Below are 6,517 nucleotides of genomic sequence, written 5' to 3' on the forward strand. Positions count from 1 at the left end.
GGAGCTCAGCCTGTGACCTCAGCCAGGCCCCACACCAATTGCTCTGTACAGGCTTTTAGAGCTCTTTCAGCTGCACTCAGCTTTGATTGTGTCTGATCAAAATGCACACGGCCAGCTTTGATAATCGCTGATGATCAGAATCTTTTAGGTGGCAAGTGACAGGGCCAGCGCTAGTGTGATGGACTGGGTCATTAGGAACAACTGTTTCCCCTTTCCCTGCCTTTTGAAGAGACCATGTTTTTCCTTGCTGCTCTAGAGGGCTGTAGGAGGGTGCTTTGGGGCTTGTTCTCGAAGCACAGGAGCACAGGACTGTCTATCCTGCAATCACCCCTGCATGCTTGGTGTAGTTGTGTGGTGATGCTGTGCTGGATCTCCCACCTTCTTTGGGGATTTCCAGCCCCCAGCTCCTTCAGGTCAGGGAAGAAATTGCAGTGACCACCCATCAATGTAAAAGAGCGTAAACACAGTGGCTGTAAATACCTTCTTACCCTGGAGGAAGCAAGCTGCTGCCAGCAGTGAGGTTGTTACAACCCCCAGAACATCATTCCAGCCCACCTCCTGCTGCCATGCCCCTTTCCCTGACCTCCTTAGGATCTCTGAGCTGCAGCTTGGTAAGCTGGTGTGCTCTGGGAGAAGTGATGCAGCCCTGGCACTGCTCAAAGCTTTGCCTTAGAATCACAGAATCATTAAGATTGGAAACCTCTAAGATCATCTGTTCCAACCTTCAACTCATCCTCACCATGCCACTAAGTTATGACCCTCAGAGCCACATCTACACTTTTCTTGAACACTTTTAGGGACGGTGACTCCACCAGCTCCCTGGGCAGCCTGTTCCAATGCCTCACCACTCTTTCTGAAAAGGAATTATTCCTAATGTCCAACCTGAACTTCTCCTGGAGCAACTTGAGGCTATTACCTCGCTGCAGCTTTCCATCCCCTCAGCCCCAAGCCTGGAGTGTTGCCTGGGGTTGTTGTGACCAAAGCGCATGACCCAGCACATGATCTTCATCCCATTGGCCTCAGCCCAGCGACCGCGCCTGTCCAGATCCTTCTGTAGGGCCTTCCTTTCCTCAGGCTAAGGAACACTTCCCTCCAACTTGGTGTCATCTGCAAACTTACAAAGGGTGTGCTCAGTCTCCTCCTTCGGAATACCAGTAACAATATTAAACAGGGCTAGCCCCAGTACCAACCCCTGCGCTTGGTAGGGTTCCTTGGAGCAGTTTGTTCCTGGCTGGTCTCTGGGCATGGATTTGCAGGAGAGGAGAGGTGCAGAGAAGTGCCACTTTCCTGCCTCCCTCAGGTCACCTCGCTCAGCCCTCCTGCTCTGCTGAGTTGCTGCCAGTTTAAGAACTAATTTTATATGTGGATTGGAAAAAAAAGTCATTTTGTTTAATAAAAAAATGTGTGTGTGGGGGGAGCTGCGGAGAGAGAGAACATTTAACAGAGCCATACGCTAGAAACAACTTATGCTCAGCAGGCAGGTGAGCCAAGGCCTGCCAGGCAATCGGGAAGGCAGTGTGCAGGCGGTAATTGGAAGAAGTGAGGTACTCACATGCACAACTGGACAGCCACTGTGGAGCCAGGGCAGGGACAGAGCTGTGCGAGGTCCCTGCTGTCCCCTGTCATGGTGCTGGGGTCCCATGCTTGTGAGCGGTGTCAGCAGCGGTGCCTCACTGTGCTCAGGTCATCTCTGTGTTTGTTAAATGTCTGTGAATGAGTGCCAGGGACTCCCTTTACAGCCCAAATGATGGGTTATTGTGGAGCACAAGTGTTAAATGCCTGCTGTGGGGAGCTGCACTGCCCCTCTGCATGCTGCTGCCTTCCTGGCTCCTGCCTCACCGTGGGGATGCAGTGGGGCCCAGGGGTGTTTCTCATCATTCTGCTTCACCTGGACCATGACTGCACAGTGGTGACCAGCTCCAGGTGCTTGAAGAACAAGATACGTGCACTGGGCTCTAGGCTCATATAAGTGAGATGCTTCCCCTAGGAGCCCACAGACATAACTTTGTCCTGAGGTGGGAGACCAGACACCTGGAGGGGGTGACAGCCTGTACCATGTCACACAGATGACCCTGGGAGGGGAGCAGTCCCAACCTGTGGCCCTGCACAAAGCACAGGGAGTGCTAAAAACAAGACAAACTAAGTGCAGCTGGCATAAAATCCATGCAGTACATTGAACTGTAATGATTCTGACAATAAAGCAACCCAATAAATATTATGAAATGAAAACAGCCCTCTGGGAGCGTTTGCTATCGATTGCTGAGAGCTGGCATTTGTGCAGCAGATTACGTGCGAGACAGGTTCTCGCTGGCTTTTCTTCCTTCCCTTTCAAATGCAGAATGAAAAGAGCTCTCTGGAGGGCGCCTTCGAGGGGGACCCCCCCCCTTCTTGTGCCTGCGCTCTGTCAGGAAGGAGAGAAGGAGGCGAGCAAGCTGGGATGTGGGAGAGGGTACAGGTGTGAGTTGGGTGAAATGCACCTTCTGTCCTTGCAAGCGTCCCGCCCTTAGAGCCTGCAGAACTGGAAGTCCCCCAAACCCTCATACTGTGTGGGTGTCCTGGAGTAGGAGCTGCCTTGTGTGTGGGTCTGAGCAGTGGGGTCAGAGCTTTGTCCTGTGCTGAGAGGGATTTGATGAGACTGGGAGGATGATACTCACCATTGGCAACTTGCAAATCTGCCTTCCTGGCTGCCCTGACTCCCTCACCCTTACCTGAAGCATATGTGGCAGTAAATGCTCCTCAGCTGGCCCTGCATTTTGGCCTTGCAGCTCTGCCATCCTGAGCATCCTGGTCATCCTTGGGCATCATGGACATCCCTTGGCATCATGGACATCCTAGTCAACCTAGATCAACCTGGGCATCCTGAGTATCCTGGCCATCCCTGGGCATCATGGACAACCTGGGCACTCTGGGCATCTCAAGCAGCTCCAAGTCCCAGACCATGCACTCTCCTATATTTCTCTGGCTCCTGCCTGCTGCTTCATGACTCCCCACCTTCCCTCTGCTAATTAACCCTGTTTCCAACCAGAGCCTGTCTGCTGATGCTAATTACAGGAACTCCAGTCTGTGAGACAGAAGTGTAAGGGGGATGATTCGTCCCTTGCCTTCTAACAAGGATACACAAACTCTCAGGAGATGGAAGGATGTAAGGGAATCAATCATAAAGCTGAGATTTATGGGACTAAAGACTAGTTATCCCTCATTGGAAAGAGAGGACAAAATAGCTCCATGTATTGCAGGCACTTTGCATGGCGATGTTGTGACTGACCTCTGCATGGATGACAAGAATGGGCCTGAATCTGCTCACAGATATTTACCAGGATAAATATGAAATATCTGTGCTGGTGTCAATAGTTATTACTTGGGATTTTTATCAGTGCAAGCAATAGTAAATGAAGGTTTTTTTCAAAGCAACTAAAAAAAGAAAAAATCCCAACAAAAAAACCACATTCATGCTGGCTAAAGAGATACAATTCTTTGCTAACTGGAAATAATCATACGCATTTTGCTATCAGTGCCTGCTAAATAAGTCCGAGGCTGTGTATTAATGAGGGCATTGCAAGAACTTTGGAGGGCAGCTCCAGCATTCACAATGATGGGGGTGGATGGGAGCAACTGTCTGGAATCAGCCAGAGGAAATTCAGTGCCTGGGAGGGATAAATGGATGCACAGAGAGGCAACAGGATGGCAGGAGGGGATCGGGGTCTGAGACGGATCACTGACTTAGCGTGAGTCAATAGTGTGATGGTTTTGCAGAAAGGGCAGCTCACCTCCTGGGATGCATTAATGTGGGCTGCTGGATGGGAGCCAGGGAGAGCTGCAGTGCTGCACTCTGTGCCGGGTGCTGCAGCTGAGCGGGATGCTTGAGGTCAGTGATGCCAGAGTGGGACAGTGCCGTTTCTATCCCTCAGGACCTCCTCCCAGGCCACTAAGCCTGTCCTGGTGGGATCCATCCTTCCATGTACACGCTTTTTTTGGGTATGCCTTATCCCATGGATGAAGTCACCCCCCATGCTCCTTTCAGGGTATCTCCACTCCCACTCACATTCCTCAGGTGCATCTGAGCAGACCTGAGCTCAATGACCAGGCAGGGAGCCCATCTTCAGCCTCTATACTCTGGGCTTTTTCTTGGCTCCATTCCTGGGAGGAGCAGAAGGGGCACACATGAAGTTTCTGGCCAGCAACCTGGTTGTGTTCGAGACATACACCATTCACCCACGCAACATTTCAGACTGCTGACCCCTCTCCCACAGCCCAAACATATGTGCCTGGCTCCCAAGGACACAGCAACAAACCCCATTGATACCGGGAAGTGGGACAGCCCTGGGGCTGCCCTCTGCAGCGCCAGCACGCAGCCCCACTCTGCCCCTTCCCTTCTGCACAATGATGGCTCTTTACTGACCGCAAACCCCAGGAAAGGTGGATGGCAGAAGCAGATTGTTATCTGCTGCTTGATGAAAGCAAGGGGCAGATCCACTAGCTCTGTCCTGCTTGCGATGCGATGTGTGTAGCGGCTGCTGGGTGACATTAGCGCTCAGGCAGCATGCGTACACTGGAGGAATGCGCTAACACCAAGCGCACCCCGGGGTGGTGATACAGCCTTGGGATTAAGCTCTTCTCTCAGCAATATTAGGAGAAATCTGTGGGAAGTCTCTTGAAATCAGAGAGGCAGATTATGTGGATAATAAAAGCAATCAGAATCCGTCCTGCTCAGGATATTTAAATGGCACCGCTGGCTGCATGTGTTTCGGGGATGTGCAGTCAAGCCTGTGACTTTGGCACCACCGGCACTCACACTCTGGTCCCAGCACCCCATGCCTAGAGCCCCACATCACATCCTGCCTACACCACCTCACCAGCCCCACGGTGAGGGGAGCAGGGCCGGGGTTGTGCAAGGGGCACCCTCTGGGATCAGGTGAGCATGTACTTCCCCAGCTCCTTCCTCTGCAGCTCTCAGCAGGAGCCAGTGCAGATCACTGCTCACAGGAGCCAGCGTGCTCAGATGCCCGGTGCTTAACAGGGCTCATGAGCGGTGTCTGAAGTGCTGGTGTTCAGATGAGACGTGTCCTCTTCAGAGGACTGCAATTCCTTATCTGAATGGCTTTTCATTCCTCCTCGCTTTTTTTCCCTTCCTTTTTATTTTTTTTCCTTTTTTTTTTTTTTTCATGTCAGCAGTGAGCCGGGTGCTGGAGCATGACGTGCTGCTTGTTTGTAAGGATGCGGTTTGCAGCGGGGTGGTGATGCTCCCGAAGTGCCCCATCCCATCTGCCAGGGATGGATGTGGGAGCAAATGTCACCCATACTCACACAATTAGGGGACACACATGCACAGGCTTCAGACCACAGTTGCGTGCTCTCTCTCCCACACACAGCGTGAAAAAGCTGTCACTCATCCCCCCTTCCATACCTCCACATCGACTGAACGCTTTGCAGAGCATCCCTTTGCACCTGAGCACATCTCAAGACGATGGAACCTGTTGACTGAGCGTTCTGCTTATCACACACGTCACCTCTCCCGTGTGCTTCTCCAAAGGGACAGAAGAACACTCGCTGCAGCTCAGTCTTTGTACACCATTATCCAGGCAAAACCCCCAGCTTCCCCACCCACCCCCTCTGTCGCATCCTCCTGTCCTGGTGCAGTCCCGAGTAGATAGTTTTCTGGGGTCATATCTCTTTGTGCTTTGATCTCTTTTGCTTTGTGCTTCTGCAGCAAAGTGAAAACAAAAGGAATGAGGGGAGGCATTGCTGGGGCACATCTCCCAGCTCAGGTGTGCATGTGCATGAACTGCAGTAGGCTGGGGGCGTTGGAGAGATGGGCAGGAGGGAGAAAGGGAGAGGGGGAAATGCCAGGGGAGCGCTGGGAGATGGGAAAGGCAATTAAGACCTGGAGAAAGAAGGAAGCGAGACCTAAAAGGTAACTGACTAGAAAATTAAAATTATTCAGCTGCAGAAAAATAGATCTCACGGCTTCCATGCCTGGCGGATCTGCACAAGCAGCACACGAAGGAGGGGTCTCCTTATAGGTGCTGGGGATGGAAGGGAGACTCAGGTGCCCCAGGTTCTCTTTTTACTGAGACCATCTCAATGAGCTGGGGCACCCTAAGCTCACACCAACACTGACTCATCACAATGGGAAGGGGTGATGAGCATCCTTGCTGGAAGAGAGACGTGGTGGGACCAGGGCTGGAGCACCAGGAGGGCACTGGTACTGCCCAGGGCTGTAGTGAGGCATTGCTGGGCTGATCCAGGCCATGCAGGCTGCTGGGAGGACAAAATGGTGAATGCCACCAGGTGCCATTTGGTGGCTGTAGGGGGACACCTCATTCCCCTTCCACAGCATTTCTACACCGTATTCTGTCTCTCTTTTCATTCTGCCTGGGCTCCCAACTGCTTGTGTGCCAAAGGCATGCAGAGAAAACACTGCATATAGTAGGATGAGAAGTAGTAAACATGGGTTTCTCACTAGTTTGTCACTCCTTTTATTTTTTACTTTTGGTGAGCATCAACTAAAGCCACGGGG

Source organism: Numida meleagris, chromosome Z (genome assembly GCF_002078875.1).
Source record: "Numida meleagris isolate 19003 breed g44 Domestic line chromosome Z, NumMel1.0, whole genome shotgun sequence".
NCBI lineage: Eukaryota > Metazoa > Chordata > Aves > Galliformes > Numididae > Numida > Numida meleagris.